This window comes from Anoplophora glabripennis, unplaced genomic scaffold (genome assembly GCF_000390285.2).
Source record: "Anoplophora glabripennis isolate ALB-LARVAE unplaced genomic scaffold, Agla_2.0 scaffold13, whole genome shotgun sequence".
NCBI lineage: Eukaryota > Metazoa > Arthropoda > Insecta > Coleoptera > Cerambycidae > Anoplophora > Anoplophora glabripennis.
Window position 1 is genome coordinate 1288511 of NW_019416478.1, and position 21038 is coordinate 1309548.

The following is a 21038-nucleotide window of genomic DNA, read 5'->3' on the forward strand; positions in this document are numbered from 1 at the left end:
CAGAAATAAGGATACAAAATGATATCTTGACAAAGTAAATATCTGTAGGTATACCTAAACTCTTTTATTTAAGCATGCCTATACACATAAACAAATATAAACATTTGTACAAAATATAAAATAAATGACGTCTATTTCACTTGATTCATCCATATTTCAAATAGTTCTCACTGACTAAGTAGTTGCTCTTCAAATTATATCGAAACGTATAGTTGTTGTTCCATTTTCTTAGTTCTTGTCCCTTGTCCTCTTGTCTGTAATAGGTAGTGGGTATAACTATATTTAGGTAGATGTGACGCAAAATTGGAAATCTCTACACATATCGTTTTAAACATTTTGCATCAATATTCATTATTTTATATGCACCTTACAATAACCACAACTGCACACACTACAAATTATCACATAAAATAGCGTCAAAGTAAAGATGAATAACAACGAAACCAAGCAAACTGACAAACCGCAAACCTAACCTAACATAATACGAATTGAAACGACACACGGGAAACAAATAAACTCGGGCTGTTACGCGCAGTCTACGCAAGTCACGAACATACATTTTTTCTAGACTTGTGTTATAAATATGCTACCACATTTTTTTTTCTAATTATGTCTTTATATAACAAAGGCAAATGAACTAACGCTTGAGAAGGATTGGGGATTGAGAGCAAAATTTAACTAATGCCGAATGTTCCATAAGATAAGCAAAAATAGCAAAGGGTTGTTCGTCTGTTATGTTTCCGAGATCGAAAGGGAATGTTTCGAGTAATGTTTCAAACTCTCTTCAATTGTAACGTTTCGGCTATGTTTCACTAAATAAGTTTTCAAGTGCTACATTTCTGTAATGAAACAGAAACGTTTCTAGTTAATGTTTCAAATGTTTAGTAAAACATCTCATTTGCAACGTTTCATTTACGTTTCGTGTTTAGTGGGGTTGCTATACCTATCTTAAAAATTAACAATTTTAGATATAGAACATGCTTAATAAAAGTTGAAGTGGACCGATATGTGAATAAAATAGAACAATAAAATACAGGGTGCTCCATTTGAAAAATATTAGAAAATCAAATTTGAACTTTCTTAAAATGATCGTATTATAAAAAATGCCCTGTATAAAATATCGATATTAGCTAATATAGGAGCCTTTGTCTAACATTTGCCTATAACTCTGTCTAATTTTTTGTTGCAAGTGTTAGTAGCTGAAAGTTAATACAACTTCTTCGAGGTCATGTTTTTTCCAAAAATTCGAAGAATTTTCTACATAACTTGGCAACCCCGCACTACAATGTTAAACTGTTTATATTATCATATATAGAATTTTCTCATAAATCCATATGTTTAAAAATATAAAGGGTGTTCTATTTAAAAAATGGAATATTTGCCGTGCCCCGTTTTTACTCATCGCCCTGTGTGTTTTAAATGAATTTTGTCCTTTAGGTTTTTCTGTACAACTTTTATATAAACTTTTTTTCTGTATTATGAATAACAACAATATTTTACTTTCTCACACTAATGACCCACCCTGTATATTTAAATCGAAATTCAGTTGTTTCTTTTTTTTTTTGAGGGGTTTCCTATAGAATTTTCTCGGAAATCTATATATTTAAAAATGTACAGGGTGTTCCATTTAAAAAATGTAATATTTGGCGTGTTCCGTTTTTACTCATCACCCTGTATGTATCAAATAGTTTATAGTTTAGGTTTCTTGCTTCTGCATAACTTTTATATAAACTTTTTTTCTGTATTATGAGTAACAAGGGAGTTACTTTACTTCTCACATTAATGGCCCATGTATATAAGCAAAAAAAAACAGAACATATTATAGAGGCATTTTAATGGCAATCAGTCATTTATTTAGATTCCAGTTTGCCCAAGAAGAGGAGAAGTCCTCTTTCCATCGTGTGCTTGCCACATTTTTCGAAACTTAAATTTTGCGGTTCCTAATTTCTTTGTTCCGATCCTACATTTACAAACAAGTTATTTAAACGAACAACGACTTAAAAATTGATATAAAAAAAACGTATGCAAATCGGCCCCTAATCACTTTTCCGCGATCTGACCCCGCAAAAGTGACTGACAAATCACCGTTCCTTTGATTTAGCGCCCGCAAGTCGCCCTCTACCACTACCCCGACGGCTCGAGAGGGGTTCGAGCCGCTAGTAATAATTCGAAATTCGCTCGAGGGGTCATTGTAGCCTGTGAAACGCCACCATCGATTGTTATACGAATTTGCTGTAGCGTAACCGCTAATGCCGGATCAAATCCGCGTTATTCTTTGCTTGACCACTGAAACAAAACACTGCCGGCGTCCAACTAGAGCGGGTCGCTTGATTTTTTGAACGTTAATGCGAGTCGTTCTCAGCTCGTCTCAGATTTATTCCGCTTGTTTGTTTTTGGGTTCTCGTCGGTTTTGTTTGTGTACAGCGGTCTTTGGTTTGTTTATTATTCGAAAGTGAGAGTTGAAAAGTGAAGATTTCTGGCAGGAACTTGGCGTAAGTATTCGTTTGGGATTAGCTGCAATGTGTTCACCGCCGGTGAAGGATTGCTTTCTTTTCTGCAATGCGATATGTGATTGTTGCTTAGTTGAGTTAATTGTCGTTGTTGGATGTTTTTAAAAAAACGCAAAATTATTATGCGCAACTTTATTATGACTAAAGAGTTTAAATAAAGAAATATGCTATACATAAGTTTCTTCGCATTCTAACGCTTTGTAACAATTCAAAATTGAATTTGAAAAATTTAGTTGGAATTTCAATACATTTTCAGTGTGTAGTATTTTGTACGGATCAAAAATTGAGGCAAAACTTTAGGGAGAGATTCTTTTTTTTAAAAAAATTACCACTGTCTTCAGTGTCCTTATTTTGTGAACATTTCAAAGTCAAAAGCGGATGCCCTGATTTTTTTTTAATATGTACAACAAAATGCGCACCAGTATTAAGGAATGTTGAAAACAATGGAGCAGAAATTGTCTATTATTTATTTGTTATTTCGTTTTTTCTTTATTTAACATTTAACGGGTATTTTGCCACTCGTGAAAAATTTTTAAACAATTAATGGGTTATTTTATTATTAACCAAAAAAACTAACACTGAAAAAAAGCAGTCAAATTCAAAATACAAAAAGTTTGTCACTATACAGGGGGTCCCGTTGATTGTAATCGAGTTACAGGGTGTCAAAATCAAAATTTTATTTTCAATTTTTTTAAATAACCTTCGAATTAATTCATGTATTTAAACGAAATTCCCTATCCCGAGGTTTTTTGACATGAAAAATTCAAATTTTCTCATAACTTCGGCATACATTTTAGAGAGCGCCACTTACGCCGCCTCTGGGAACTTTTATAGTTCATAAATTTTTTGCTATACACTGTATTTTATTTTCTGATCGCAACATCTCTTTTTCAATCACTTTTACATTAAAAAGGTATACTTTCTTTTAAAAAATTCAATGTATAACAAGAAGGTAAGAGAAGTATTTTAATTTTTATTTTATCAAAAAGCAAAACTAGAAATAAATATAACTGACCAATATATTATAACCGTTTATTAAATTTTCAAAAAGGCCTTCATCAAGTTCCGGACATTTTCTAATTCTTTTTGTTAAAGATTTACGGACTTTAAAAAATATGTTGGGTTGATTTCTAATAAACTGTGAGGCATTCAATATTTGGTTCCATAATTCTTGTCGATTACTTATTGAGTGAGAATAAACTAATGTTTTAAAATAGCTCCACAAGTAATAATTCAAAGGATTTAAATCAGGACTGCGAGGTGGTCATCGGCATTTACTTCTAATATTTACATTTCGAAAACTCTCCAACATAATGAAATTTTTTTAACTTTTTTATGAATGTAATTTCCTTTTGTTGACTGTAAGAATTTATTTTACTTTTAATATTCTTAAAAACTTTAGTACCTACATTTTTGTACATTTCAATCGTTATCAAAACTTCATATCCGGAAGAAATCAATTTGGTTCTATCGTACAGGGTGATTCACTATATTTTGACCCCTCTTTTAACTTTTTTGTTTTAAGAGTTATAAAAAAATGTGAAATACAAAAGTTGCACGATTTTTTATGAAGTTTTCGAGAATGATAGTAGAAAAACAAATGAAGTTCAAACAAAATGGCCGCGGATGTTAACTTTGTTAATTTAAATTGAACACTCTGTATATTTTTACATATTTGGATAGAACGTTCCTTGTCGACCATAGTCATATAGGGTTTGTTCCATCTCTAACAAAAGCGAGATAATATTAAAAAACGAAAATATGTTTTTTTATTAAGAAAATAAGACGTCTTGTAATTGTTAGACCTCTTCCAGGCATTTCTGCCTTTTTTCCAATTACATAAGGATTTAGATTTAGTTGTAATATATTTTGACATATCGGACATTGATATAGTCCAAAATCCGTATAGCTATTTTAACTAAATCTCACTAATTAGACCGTGTGAGGCCATTTACTCATGCGACAATGTTATATGATAGGTCGTGACAGTGACAGGTAGTAATGTCATGATAACATTGTTATTGTTTGACAGTTTTTATTATTATTTAATTAAAATGGATTACACAGAAGTAGAAAATTGAACTATTATTAGGAATTAAAATAAAGTATGGAGAATATCTTAACTACTCTTATCTTAATTCCTATAATATTTAAATTTTCTACTTTAATGAAATATGTAATAATACAAACTGTCAAACAATAACAATGTTGTCATAATATTACCTGTCACTGTCACGGCCTACCACATAACAACATTGTCTTACTCATGGACAATAGGCTCACGACGTAATTAGTGAGATTTAGTTAAAATACCTATACCCCTTTATCGACTATATCAATGTTCGATGTTAAAATATATTACAAATAAATCTAAATTCTTACGTAATTGGAAAAAAGGCAGAAATGCCTGAAAGACAATTACAAAATATCTTATTTTCTTCATAAAAAACCTTGTTCGCGTTTTTTAATATTATCTCGCTTATTGTTAGAGATGGACCCAACAAACCATATACGACTGTGCTCGGCAGGAAACGTTCTATCCAAATATGTAAAAATATACAGGGTGTTCCATTTAAATTAACAAAGTTAACATCCACGGCCATTTTGTTTGAACTTCATTTGTTTTTCTACTATTATTTTCGAAAACTTCATAAAAAATCGTGCAACTTTTGTATTTTATATTTTTTATAACTCTTTCATTTATTTATTTATTTATTTATTTATTTTACAATTTAGGGAATACTACAGGTACTCTCTTAACTCTTAAAACAAAAAAGTTAAAGGGGGGTCAAAATATAGTGAATCACCCTGTGCAAACATTTAATCAAATTATAATTTAAATAGATGTTACCGTGAGTTGGTTTCGTATAAACAATTGTTTCTAAAGCCATTTTTTAAATTAAAATGTCTAGAAAGAGTAAAGTATTATTGGTTTCTATTTCCAAAGTAAATTTAATTATTGGTTCCTTGTTATTAATATAATCTAGAAAAATGAGTTTCTCAATAATAAAAATTGCAAAAATGTCTACATATCTGCACCAAACCACTGTGGTCTGGGAGACCCTATACAGGGTGTCCCGAAATGCAACAAAATTTGGTCACGGATTCTTAAGATAAATTGTGATCGAATGCATATCGTGATTCGCCATTTTTCTCAAAAACATTGCATTTGGGAAAAACATATCGTGGCAAAAAAGTTTCTAAATTCACTGGCTTTCTAACGAATTAATAATTTTTAAGAAAGGGGCCCCACGATATAAAAAAAGACTATTCTTAGGGGTGGATTTCAGGGGGACAAATTTTGTTGCATTAAGTTCAGGGCACTCTGTAGATTCAGTCACATTTACATTATTTTGAACAGTTTTTAAGAAAAATATCAAGACTCTTCCTTAGTACTTTTTTGATGCACCAGAAATATTAGGTATTTTTAAAACAAAATTATATATTTACTGGCAAATTGTGGCTGTTAGAGCAGTAGTTAACAATGAATTTACTGCAACATAAATCAAAAACGGGAATGTCTTTTTTGTAGCGACAAGTTAATTGAAATTCTAATTTATGGCGAAGGCGCTGATCATAAAATATCTTTCGTACGATATTGTCAATTAACAAAGCGAATTAGGTTTGAAGTTATGTAAAGTATCGGTGTGGATATCCATTATCCAATAGCAATGAAATAATTATAATTGTTTCAGACAAGTCTGTGTGGAAAACGACATTTGTGAAAGTAATGCAAAAATGAAACAAAAACATTGCATATAAAAATTTTTAAAACTCATTGTTCACTGTAAGCGAATTATTAATATTGATGACGCTTAGATTTAGGTATTTTTAGTTGACAGTACCAACCGTGCAATGTCGGGTGCCTATGCTTGATGGTCACGTGGCGTGTAAACATTGTAGTATGTAGTATGTAGATAGGTAATTTTCATAGTTAGTCTGATATGATATCAGAAATCAAAAATAATTGACTATTGTTTATTAAAAATTGACCAATTTCGAAGAAATCGATCATCAATCTCGATAAAAAGAAACAAATAAGTTAGAAAATATCAAAATTAAAATAATAAATAAATACGAAAGTGTACAGTGCAAGGCTCATAGCTCTATATGAAATATATTGCATCAATGCTAGCAGATAAATAATAAAAATGTAAGTCAACGTGGTTTTAGGTATGTGGGGCAAATAGACTGTCTGTCGTCATTTAATTCGTTATTAATTAATGACTTATATCAGCTCCCCTTTAATATAAATGGAGAAGAGTTTATTAAATCGATTGCTGACATATGAGGTTTATAGCACACGTATGGCATTTCAATTTTTTATGAGGCTGTTTGCACTTTGTGGTAACAAATTGACATCGATAACGAAGATGTTTCCTTTTAATTATATCCGGCCGTTATTTTTTTTAAGGTATAAACTGATTGTCTCATTCTTCTGATTATTATTTAACGACAGACATTATTTTACTTAAGAGTTTTATTTAGTTTATAGTTAAGGATGGCGTTTTTTAGACTAGAATTCCAAGAAAAGACTAAGCCAATAAAGTTCTGTTATCGGAACTACTGTAACAATTTATCGCGCAGGGGCGTGCCTTGAAATTTTCCCCCAGTGTCTTTCTGCTTCGGGTGTCGAATGCTGTTAATTCCAAGAAAGTGACGCAGGCGTCTTCTTGGAATTCTATCTCGACAAATACGTACAAATATCCTCACAGTAGGCCCATACTATCGAGTTTGAGACACCCTGTACAAATAGCTTCTGAGAAACACAATCATTTAATATTTATTAAAATTGATCATCTGTTCAAGATATTAACAAATTAAAATTTGAAAAAGTAATGCGCCTATTAGTAGACTTCCTGGGAAATTAGCAAATGGCATTCATGGAAAACTAAGACAATTATTAAATTGATACCAAATTTATTATTCATCATTCTGTAAATATTTTAGTTGTCGACAATTATTCTGTGAAATGTAAAAGAGTACAAAATGTATTGTACCGAATTTATTTTATAACTTTGTAACTTTGATAATTCACAATCACAAATAACATCTTAACCTCAAAAAAACTTTTCCGCGCGTCTGCGCAGTTGTTTATATATCATTCTTTGTTTCTCGAACTTTCCATGGGTTTCTAAGACCAGTACAGAACAATCTTTAAGCTTCATGATAGAAAGAGACAGAACATATTCTAGGAACGTCATGAAACAAATAAGTAAATAAATGTAGAAGCACGGCACACTAGACCAAATGTCACTACAGTATTAATAAGACTATTAGAGATCGATATAAAAAAACTAAATTTGCTTAAATCAAAATGTGTTGCTAAAGTTTCTAGAAGCTAAAAATGTTTTTTTTTGTTACTAAAACGCCATCTATGTTCCAGTGTTGGCAGTAACAGTTTCAGTAAATTGAAGCTTTTTGACCATATCTCTAAAACTAATATATCTCTTTCCGTTCCAGAGAAAACGGAGCAGGGATATTTTACTGCGACACCCTGTGTAGCTATAAAAAGTGTGACAAAAAAATCAGGTAATCCCATTAATTGCATATTTTTGGCGACAAAATATTATTATTTAACCCTACTTACCTATACAGGGTGATTCATTAACAATGGGAAAATCGAAAGCTGAAGATACTACACGTAAAATGGTGACCATTGGCGTAAACATGCCTTATCCGAAAGTTGATAGTTTCGGAAATACAGGGTGTTGAAAGTTAAAATTTTAAATAGTTTTTTTGCGATTATTCTGAAAATATATAGATTAGGAACTTGAAAATTTGTGAAACTATGTTTTTTTAAGCGGCGAATAAGATGCGTATTGTAAATTCAGCGTTGCTCATATAGGGCGCCACTTACGACCAATTTTACCGAAAATTTAGTTAATAACTTTTTACCCTGTATTCTAACATGAAACTTGGTTCAAAACCTGAAAGAGCAATCATATTTCCATGTACTCTTGTTTCATTTCGGTGTCTCGATGCATTTTCGAGAAAAATAGGTTTAACGAACACTATGTTTTGATAATACGAGAAAGTAATAGCGAAACAAACTAAGTGTTTCTTCATGTTATTACAACAATTAACAATAAAACAAATGAAATAACTACGAAATAATGATTTAAAGTAATTGTTCGAAGAAACCACCGTTGACATTTACACACTTTACACAACGTTTTCTGAGAGATCTTCGAGTTATGAAACAACATATTGGGATTGCGTCTGACTTCGTTGGCAGCGATTTGTATTCTTTGCCACAAGTCTTCATACGAACCAATAGATTCTTTGTAAACGATACCTTTCATTCGAGGCCAAATAGAAAAATCAAGAGGATGAAGTCTAGTCTTCTAGGTGGCCAAGCAAAAATGCTTCCACGGCTTGAAGAAGTTCTACTTTATTTAAGAAGAGACATGTGGTTCATGCACGACGGAACTCCACCGTATTTTTCTCGGCCAGTGCGTGCATATTTAAAAGTAGTTTTTCCAAATCGCTGGATTGGCCATGTTAGCATTTTTGCTTATCCACCCAGAAGTCGGGACTTCAATCTTCTTGATTTTTCTTTTTGGTCTTGAATGAAATATATAGTTTACAAAGAATCTATTAGTTCGTATGAAGAGTTGTGCCAAAGAATACGAATCGCTGCCAGCGAAATCAGACGCAATCCCAATATGTTGTTTCAAACCTGGAAGATATCTCAGAAAACGTTGTGTAAAATGTATCAGTGTCAACGGTGGGTTCTTCGAAAAATTATTACTTTAAATCATTATTACGAATTTCATTTGTTTTATCATTAATTACACTTAGTTTGTTTCGCTTTTAATTTCTCGTATTATCAAAACATAGTGTTCGTTAAATCGATTTTTTCTCGAAAACGGATTGAGATATCGAAATGAAACAAGAGTTTTGAATTAAGTTTCATATTAGACATACAGGGTAAAAAATGATTAACTAAATTTTTGGGTAAAAAAGGTCGTAAGTGGCGCCCTCTATAACCAACGCTGGAATTGCAACACGCGTCTTATTCGTCGCTTAAAAAAATATAGTTTCACAAATTTTCAAATTCCTAACCTACATAGTTATTCAGAATAATCGCAAAAAATCGATTTAAAATTTTTACTTTCGACACCCTGTATTTCCGAAACTATCAACTTTCGGATAAAGCATGTTTGCGCCAATGGTCACTATTTTACGTGTAGTATCTTCAGCTTTCGATTTCCCCATTGTTAATGAATCACCCTGTATAAAAAAATATAACCCTGCAGGGTGTTAAAATTGAACTTTTAAAAATGTTTTTTCGCAACAATTTTGTGCTTTTTTTGTTACACCCTGTATAACAAAATTCCCGTTCTGATTTAAAAAAAAAACATCCCGTTACAAATTATAATGTGGTTTAATTAAATCAGAAATTGAAGGGTACGAAGTAAAAACCAGAGCTTTGTCCCACATAAACATTAGATGTAAACGATAATAATTACACGCGTATCAATGTCATGTTATGTTATTCATTACAGCTAATAGTTGTATCCATCTTTTTCCTTCGCACTCTTCGCTCATTTTGAAAAGTATCAGATACATTTATTACGATTTTTATTTTCGTTTCGGTGGATAACTTTTCACAATGCCCAATAATGTCAGTAATCCACCGACATTGACATTAAGCCTGTCATTATTTTTAAACAAATACGATCCTTGCGCGAAAACCGAACTCACAGTCACATATTTCAGCGAGGTATATTATCCTCATATTACGTATTTTTGTTGTTTATTAGAAACAATATTAAGGATATACACGTTCAAAGAATAATTAAATTCCGAAACAATACCGGATGTTCCAGTCATAATTCCAGTAGAATTAGGGGAGATTTAACTAAAAAAGTTCACGTGATGTGAACATAAAAATGATAAAATTCACATTTTACAATTACAAACAATAATTAATACAAAAAAAAAAAAACAGAAAAGAGAGAGTATGATACTACTAATTGCTTTTAATGTTATCTATTTCTACATCTTTGTGTGTGTGTGTTTTGAAATGGCACTGGTTCATCACCAAATAGCCAGTCTTTGCCATGTTCTGCTTATTAATTCATTTGTTTAACTGAATTTTTATATTATGCCCATAATTCTACATCTTTGTGGAAAATGTGAATATACATGACCTGATTTGGCTCGACCAATCAGATTAATCACGTGATCACCCGGTGTGGTGCTTCCGCGCATGCGTAGAGAACTGTGCTAGTTGTTCAGTAGGCGTGTTTAGATTCATTTGTGGCGTAATAATAAGCACAGTCGTAATCTGTCTAGGAAAAAAAATTACGTGTGTAAAAAATATATTCCTTCTAGAAGAAAGACATTTAGAGATTTGATATTGGCTACAGGGATAAAATTAAAATAATCTTAAATTTTACATAAAATTTTTGTGTGTAAACATTATTCCACTGTTTCTACTAAAATGGTGGTAAAGTAATGTAAATTAAGTTTTCTTAATTAATTATTAATTAGGTACTACAAATATTTACAACCAGATGCTTGAAAATGCCATTCTTATTTATTAAATTGACGGGCCTGATCGAAAGTGCGAGTTTGTTGCTTGCGGCTATAGAAGGGTAGTTGATTTATAATTAATATCCGCAAAAGTAGGCCAATACTAAGTCAGGTTACTAACCCCTACAGACATCCAGTTATAGTATTAATAGATAACTATTGAATGGCGGGTGGAAATACCGAATAAATTGAATAGAGTTTGTTTACAAACTCTATAAGGATTATTATGAGCAAATAAATGTGCGCTGCATCAAAAATATAGGGTAAGTCGGGCGGTGTTGGCCATAGGGGGAGAGATTGCCATAGTTAATATTTAGCACTCCAGATAACTGATGACGCTGTTGGACGGTCTGAACGTTAGTTTCTGTTGTGCTATATCCTCGATGCAAATGGTATTGTTGTTATAATAATAGTTTTTTAAATATTTACAAAAAAGGTTTTCGAGATAAGTAAAGTAGATTTAGTGATTATATACACTAGTCAATGTTTCAAATTTTTTACAAATTTGAGGTAATTACTGGGTATAAACATGATAAATATACACCATCGTGCATCTCAACCTCAAAATCGTTGCTTCTACAGTCGAATTAGTTTAGAAAAAGTAGCACATTTTTCTCTCAGTCACAACGGGGTAAGATGGCCATCTCGGCAATGAGGAGAAGAAAATGGATTTTTTCAGTAGCGAAAGTGAAGAAGACGTGGCTTTGACTACTGAATTCGATAGTTCCGTAGAGGACTTCAATGAAAACGAATGCGTCGGTTGTGGGGAGGAATATAATAATACTACAAATAAAGATGACTAGATCTGCTGTGTAAGATGTAAATTTTGGTTACATGAATCATGTACGTCATTTATTGATTTATTCCAAAAATGTGGAAAATTTTGTTTGAAAGAGAAGCCGTCTATATAAATTTATCTGGTATTTAAAATATTAATCATATTTTTGTAAACTTCTTTTACATGAATTTGTGTTATTTTATTGTATTTTTGTTTTATTTATATGTTTTGATAATAAAAATCTTATTTAAATAAGTTTTTGTAATATGGCTAAATCACCCGAAGTCTTATGGCTATCTTTCCCTTACCTTGGGGGGAATATGGCCAATCGCAGTAGTTTTTATTTTTTTCAAATTACGTATATACCATTCAAACAAACAAATTCTCCACCCCGCTACTGATGTATAAGTAATTACCCAACGTACATACGTATTTGCTTTTTTATTTAGTGCAATATAAATCATACTATCTAAAAAAATATTTTGGTCTGGCCATCTTCCCCCGACTTACCCTAGTGTAAGAATACACGTGTGACAGTATCAGTCAGTAAATAATAACTCTGTAAAGATAACACTTAAAATGTTCTTTAAAAAAGTAGTTAATAAGTGTTAATTTTTAATTAGGTCTAAAAAGATATTCGCCACAGTGAAAAAAGTGAAGAAAATGCAGCTTGCTATTTAAATTTAAAAAAATAATGTGCAGTCGTTGCACAAGTAGAAAAAATATATTGGTCGGCACTTACCTGTACCATAACTTTTTCTACCACTTGTACGTACCTTCTCAAATGATTTTGAAGAGGATCCAAGGACTTGATTTGAACGTGGAGGTTCATATCCCACAAATAGTTAAAATCGATGAACACTTATTTGAGTTTTTCCAAAAAAAAACTAATATTTTCCTTGAAATTTTAGAGGCTAAAACAGATAAGTTTGGTTAAATAGGATTATTGTGTCAATTTATTAATATGATAAATAACAATTTATTTGTTATGACATCCGCCTACTTTATTTTTACAAAATTTCGCAATTACCCCTTTAGTGAACGATGATGCATCTAATTTTTTTACTAGAAAACTATCAGTTTTCTCGAAAAATTACAAGAGGTAAAAAAGTTGCGCAATAAATCAGTCTTTCCAATAAATATTTTTAAATAAATAATTTGCTCCATATAAAAAATTTCTAATAAAATATTGCAATGGGGTTAACTGATTCACTCCATTATAAAATACGCCAATGATCGAACAAATATTGGAAAGTTGTCTCTTTATTAAATAAATAAATAAATAAACTTTATTGACTTTTTTACATACATTTACGTACATTTCAAGTAATAGAACACATATCAGAAATAAACTCATCAATACTAAAATAGCATTTCGTCATAAAAAAATTTTTAGTGAAATTATAAAAAGATTTGAGACATTAATTTAATATTCTCGTGCTTGAAGAAATGAACCAATTTATTATACAGGGTGTTAATGAATAGGTGTTACAAACGGATATGGTATGTAAAAAATCCAAAAATAAGTGCAGTTTACTTAATAAACATATGTCCTAAAGCGGCTCATTTTCGAGATACAGGGCGTTGAAATTTAAAAATAATAAACTATTTTTTCCTGTAGCTCCGGTATTAGTTAATATTTCTTTATCAAACTCAACAGACAGATTTACTAGCTTAAAGGATGCATAAATATGGCAGAAACCATTTATTGGCTTCTTCTAGTGGCGTGCGATAGGTGTCGTTTCACCTTTTATCCCCCCTAAATTGTGCGGCACTGTACAAATATTAGTTTTTCGTATGTTTTTGAATTTGCTAGTATTTTTTACGTAAATAATGTATACTTGTTAGACTTCCATAAAATGAGTAATTATCAAGTTATTAACATTTACATTACTGAGGTCACCTTATGCTCCAAAAACCAAAAATTTTTAAAAAGTGACATGTTGAGTAAATTTTTCACGAAATTGTTTAGTAAATGCATACATGTGTCGCTTTTTCTTTTTGAGATACAAAACATTCAAGGTTTCCGTATTCCTCAAGCAAGTTTAAAATGTTGGAAAAAAAACATTTGCCGTTGACATTACTTGTATTTTAATGTCAAATTATTTTCGATTGTGAAACGAGGCAGTTTTTAATTATTATTGTTATTTTAGTGTAAAGTTTAGTTTGTAAGTTTTAATTATTAGATAGATATCTTTATCCATTCGTTTAAAACATTCATACATCATGAATGAATATACTTCTGCTGATTATGCAAACATGATATTAATGTACGGTCAAGCGCGTTGTAATGGCAGGGCTGCCCGTCGGTTATACTCAATCCGATTTCCAAATCGTCCAACCCCTTCACATAAGATATTTGGAAGAGTGTTTCGCAGGTTGCAGGAAACAGGAACTTTTACAACAAATAGGGTTAACTGCGGGGTAAGGAGAAACCGCAGAACGATAAGGTTCGAAGAAGAAGTTCTTAATAGGATAGAAGAAAACCAATCCACCAGCAGTCGAAGTATTGCTCAGAATATGCATGTAAACCATGTAAGCGTTTGGCAAGTTTTACGCGAGCAACAGCTTCACGCTTATCATATACAAAAGGTTCAAGCTTTAACTCCCGCCGACTTTCAGCCACGACTAAACTTTTGCCATTGGTTTCTTCAACAGTGTCAGTTGCAAGCAAATTTTCCGCGGTTTGTGCTTTTTACAGACGAAGCATCCTTCACACGAGAAGGGATCTTTAATTCTCGCAACAACCATGTCTGGGCTGAAGAAAACCCTCACACCATTCGCTCCACTAGATTTCAGCAGAAGTTTGGCGTCAATGTCTGGGCTGGTATAATTGACGGGCGCTTAATTGGTCCGCACCTTCTTCCAAATCGTCTTACAGGTCCTATTTATTTAACGTTCCTACAACAAGTACTTCCAGAATTATTAGAAAATGTGCCATTAAACATTCGACAGGAAATGTGGCTGCAGCATGATGGTGCGCCAGCGCACTTTTCGCTTGTTGTCCGAGATCACCTTAATCAACAATTCGGTGTAAGATGGATTGGCCGTGGATTACCTATGGCGTGGCCACCACGTTCCCCAGACATGACCCCGCTTGACTTTTATTTGTGGGGCCATATGAAGAGTCTAGTTTATGAAACTCCTGTTGAGTCAGAAGAAGATTTGGTAGCACGCATTCTAGCTGCAGCGCAGGAGATCGAAACGACGCCTGGCACTTTTGACCGAATGTACACAAATATGCTTCGAAGAATTAACGCTTGTATCGCTACTGGTGGCCGTAATTTTGAGCATTTACTGTAATTTTTTTGTGCAAAATAAAAATACCTTTTAAACAACTTTAACTTTTTGTATCTCGAAAACTAGCATAGCATAGAAAAACATAGTTTTTGGAGCATAAGGTGACCTCAGTAATGTAAATGTTAATAACTTGATAATACTCATTTTATGGAAGTCTAACAAGTATACATTATTTACGTAAAAAATACTAGCAAATTCAAAAACATACGAAAAACTAATATTTGTACAGTGCCGCACAATTTAGGGGGGATAAAAGGTGAAACGACACCTATCGCACGCCACTAGAAGAAGCCAATAAATGGTTTCTGCCATATTTATGCATCCTTTAAGCTAGTAAATCTGTCTGTTGAGTTTGATAAAGAAATATTAACTAATACCGGAGCTACAGGAAAAAATAGTTTATTATTTTTAAATTTCAACGCCCTGTATCTCGAAAATGAGCCGCTTTAGGACATATGTTTATTAAGTAAACTGCACTTATTTTTGGATTTTTTACATACCATATCCGTTTGTAACACCTATTCATTAACACCCTGTATAAATCTATTTTGGGTTTATTATTTTATTAGTAGGATGCTCATACCAAGTTGGTGTCTATCTATAGCATTCCTCATGTTAAAGAAAAAATTAAAATGTGAATTTCAATCCCCACCTTTAAGAGGGTATATCCCTTCAGTGGTACAACTTTCATATAAGGTATTTTTACTTCAATCCTCTTATTTATGGTTCTACATTCACTGGTACCATTTTTGCTATTTCATTTAAAAACTTGTTGTACAGGATGTCCCGAAATTCATGCAACAAAATTTGGTCATAGATTCTTAAGACAAATTTTAGGGACCCGTATTTTTTCTTTTCGCCAACTGGCCTCCGATTTCGGAGTTACAGCCCCTTGAAATCTACCCCTAAGAAGTCTTTATATCTCAAAACCATGTACGAGAATCACTAAATTTGGTACACAGAGATTTTATGACATGTGGAATCTCACAGTGCTACCTACGCTTTTTGGCGAGGAACCCCTTAAGATAGTTTTTCGTGGGCCCCCTTGTCTTTGGAACCAGAAAAATTTGGTCGCAAATTTGATTTTTTTTTAATTATTAGTTAGTTAGAAAGCCATTGAATTTATAAACTTTTTTGTCTCTTGATAATTGTTTCGTAAAACGCAATGTTTTGAGGAAAATGGCGAATCACGATATGCATTCGATCACATTTTGACATTTTTCTCGAAAACATTGCGTTTTACGAAAAAAGTATAAAGAGACAAAAGTTTCTAAATTAATGGCTTTCTAGTAGACTGATAATTTTTAAGAAATTTAAATACGCGACCAAATTTTTTTGGCTCCAAAGACAAGGGGGCCCACGAAAAATTGTCCCAAGGGTTCCCCGCCAAAAACGTTGTACCATCAGATTCCACATGTCATAAAACCCCTGTGTACCAAACTTAGTGATTCTCATACAACAGGGTTCTGAGATATAAAAAAAGATTATTCTTAGGGGCGGACTTCAGGGGGCTGTAACTCCGAAAGAGGGGGCCACTTGGCAAAAATGAAAAATACGGGTCCCCTAAATTTGTCCCAAGCATCTGTGACCAAATTTTGTTGCATGAATTTCGGGACACCCTGTATAAAGAGAAACAGTTAAATGTGGCTATTGAAGACGAAGTAAACAAAGAACGACATAGTAACTTACATGACCTAAGGAAGAAAATGTTGAATGCAGTTATAGCTGTTTTACATTGACAATTTATTCATCAATAAATTGACGAAGTTCTTCATCAATTAATTCACGAATTTATTGGTAAACAGTGTGGTTTCACACTGCTACAGACTTTGTCAAGTTTTTTGACGTATGAATCAGTTTTACCAATGAATCAAAGAAGCAAATAAATTTCAAAAATGTCACCTTTCCACTCATAATTGTAGTGATACAACAGCGGTACCGTTCCGACACATATTATATAAATATTAGTTTCTGTAAATAATAAATCAGTAAAAACAATGCAAAACTAGCACGACGCCACACAATTATATACATATTCCAATAACATAACCTCATTACTGATCTGAGGCTGGAAATCTGTTGGGTTGGTACTTCCGAACTCCACGAAGAAATTGACGAAAACTAGAACATGCTCTAATTCGTCAAGAACTTGATGAATAAGTTGATGAAGTTATTTGACAGCTGATTTGGTGCATTACACTTGTCCAATTTCTTGATGAAGCGACTTCATCAATTAATTGATCAATAAATTGTCAATGTAAAACAGCTTTTAATACTATCAGTGATATGAATAAAAGAGGTTCCAATATGCGGCAAGCCCAGTTTGATTTATATCTCAAAAACGCAACATTCAATAATTGTTTTTTATGTATACACCCTGTATACCGTATTTCATCATTTATTTATAAAAGCCTAAAAACAATAAGGTAGGTAGAACGTTATGGAATCCTCAGTACATCATTTAATTTACATGTTTTCGATTGCAGAAAAAAAATTCATCCACCTAGTGTGTAAAGTATCTATCTACCTACGCTCATGAAACTTTCCTAAATTCCCACTCGTCCCACTATTAGATCAATTTCGTTTGTTTTCATAGCGAAATTAGTTTCTGGAATTCATGATGGATTTGTTTTTACGACTGGTATATCCCCATCAGATTAAAATGATATACACCACCGCAAGTCACAAACCTGAGTGGTAATCTAACGTCGCAATAAAGAAACGGGATCAGGTTTGGGTTATCTCCAGATCGGTAGCGTGCAAGATTTACATTAAAGTTTACACAGCACTGAAGTAGAGTATAATGTTACCCGCAAAAATCTCGATAGTTGTGACTACAGTGAAACGATTTTTGTACGTAAATATTCGTGGAAATATTGTTTTTGTTTATACAGAGTAAGCAGGACTTGCGTCTTTAGATTTTTTCTATCTAATACACTCATTAAATAAAGGATTAAAGTGATATTTACTGAATGGAACAGAATTAAATACATTTTTTTTAACATACAGGGTCGGAAAGTCCCCATGGTTCATCGGCAGTTACGTGAGAGCGATAAAGTAAGTCATAGAAATCCGTGCGATAGAGAAAGATAGCTATAATGAAGGCGTCTAATAGTCGCCGCCCATTACGCCCTTCCACAAATAAGATCCACTTCTTATTTGTGGAAGAGCGAAATGGGCGGCGACTATTAGACGCCTTCATTCTAGCTATCTTTCTCTATCGCACGGATTTCTATGACTTACTTTATCGCTCTCACGTAACTGCCGATGAACCATGCGGTCTTTCCGACCCTGTATGTTAAAAAAAATGTATTTAATTCTGTTCCATTCAGTAAATATCACTTTAATCCTTTATTTAATGAGTGTATTAGATAGAAAAAATCTAAAGACGCAAGTCCTGCTTACTCTGTATAAACAAAAACAATATTTCCACGAATATTTACGTACAAAAATCGTTTCACTGTAGTCACAACTATCGAGATTTTTGCGGGTAACATTATACTCTACTTCAGTGCTGTGTAAACTTTAATGTAAATCTTGCACGCTACCGATCTGGAGATAACCCAAACCTGATCCCGTTTCTTTATTGCGACGTTAGATTACCACTCAGGTTTGTGACTTGCGGTGGTGTATATCATTTTAATCTGATGGGGATATACCAGTCGTAAAAACAAATCCATCATGAATTCCAGAAACTAATTTCGCTATGAAAACAAACGAAATTGATCTAATAGTGGGACGAGTGGGAATTTAGGAAAGTTTCATGAGCGTAGGTAGATAGATACTTTACACACTAGGTGGATGAATTTTTTTTCTGCAATCGAAAACATGTAAATTAAATGATGTACTGAGGATTCCATAACGTTCTACCTACCTTATTGTTTTTAGGCTTTTATAAATAAATGATGAAATACGGTATACAGGGTGNGTAAATTTAAATGGTAACAATGAATAAACAAAACGTCAAGGATTTCATTTTTGTGCTTACTTTTGTTCTACACGTATTAAATTTAAACATTTCAGTACCTAAAAACGCCAGAAATTTCACTATTTCTCGGCCGGGAATATGGCCACCTTAAGCAACCGTATTTCCCGTTTTTATACAGAGCTGTACAAAATAAGTGGTTTTGATAAATTTTCTGTAACGTTTCTTCAAGTCTCAGCCTTAAAGTTTTATATGGGAAAACAGTTTAAATAACATTTATTTCTTTTGAGACTCTTTAGGACGATATTATAACTTTTAAACGGGAAGTAATTCAGAAAAAATTCTCTTATAAAAGTTTATTAGAAAAAGGAGAGCTTTTTAACAGGAAAAAAATTTGGGTATGATTCTGGAAAAAATATTATTGATGACGTCATTAGTCGTTGCTGTCAAATCCCAAAGATAACACTTTCGATTGAAAATGGAGCTTACCTCACCTCATTTAACACCACGTGTCCCAAATTTTATTTAAATTGTTTGTATCCCCACAGTAGACCCATACTATCGAGTTTGAGACACCTTGTAGCTTCGCATCGATCAATTTATTCGATACGTATCTACCGGCGCCCTAATTTGTAATTTTGGGAAATTGTTTGAAATTATAGTCTGCAATGTTCTCTGTTTTCATGCGGCAACGCAGTTGGTCACACTTGACCGTCAATTGTAGATCATCTCTCGATTTTCACAACACCGAACAATACCTATCCGAATTAATGCCCAATCAAGGCGTATTGTGCCATTTTTTTTACGCAACCGTTACTTTGGCAATAACATCCTCGATACACGTTCCGCCACATATCAGGAAGACATCGCTTTCGCGTTTCCGTTTGGTACTTTCCAACAAAAGAACGAAACGATTTCATACCGGCGATTATTAATTCGCCGTGGATGGAACATTCAACTAGCGGCCTCTAGTCGCTAAAATAGTATGTTTCGATAAAATGAATGACATATTTTTGTACTGACAATTATTTTCATCAAGAAGTTACAAATATCACATTTAACTTTCGTTTAACTTACAATTTCGTTAAATATATTGCCATAGTATTTTTAAAATAATTTTGTTAATGTCTTGAACATTTTAAAAGAAATTGCGTTGCTAAAAAATAACATATTATTCTGAAAATTTTGAGTTTTGAAATTAAAATAATTCTGAAAAAGGTGCAATACCAATTACACCGTATACATAATACAGGGTGGCCAAATGAAAACGAAACAGCCATTTTCAGGAACTGCGTCAAGATTGTAGAAAAATGCTTAGACCCGTCGATTTTAGATTAAGGGCGGTATTTTTGACTCCGCCACTTTCACCCCCAAGCAAGGGTAAGCATCATCCCAAAATATTTAAATGGCATTGGGGGTTGAGTAATATTTCTTTAGAAAGCTCTTACAATTCTCTTTACAACAGACTTTAAATTTTATAATTCCGCGCAATATTTTGAAAAAAATTTACATTTTAAAATTTCATTCGCTTCCATACAAGAATAAAGATTCTGTTCCAAACGTTCGCGCACATTCCGCGCATTTTTATTTTATTTTTATCATTTCCGGAGTGATTCGACGGCATTCGTCGACGATTCTTTGACGCAAATCTTCCAGTGACGCTGGCTGTGTTTTATAGATTTTACTTTTTAGGCATGCCCACAAAAAGAAATCGAGGAGCGATAAATCCGGTGATCGTGGAGTCCACTCAATGCTGCCTCTTCTCCCAATCCAATTCCGTAGAAAACGTTGGTCCAAATACTGACGGACAATTAACGCATAATGCGGAGGAGCACCGTCCTGTGGAAAAATTAAATGATCTTCATCATACTCTGGAACATTTTCAATAATATCAATCAAGGCAGGGTCAATGGCGTCTTCCAGTAATTGCAAATACATTTGGCCAGTCAAATTACCAGGTAGAAAAAAAGGACCCACCAGC

General features: G+C 32.9%; 1 protein-coding gene across 1 annotated transcript in view; it reads left to right on the forward strand.

Annotated features, from left to right (window-relative positions):
* The first annotated feature begins 2204 nt into the window (after positions 1-2204).
* LOC108904399 overlaps positions 2205-21038 on the forward strand; it is a 46109-nt gene continuing 27275 nt past the window's right edge. Inside the window, exon 1 of the mRNA XM_018706933.1 lies at positions 2205-2492. The gene's annotated coding sequence lies outside the window, so the exon portion shown is untranslated. The remainder of the gene's footprint in view (positions 2493-21038) is intronic.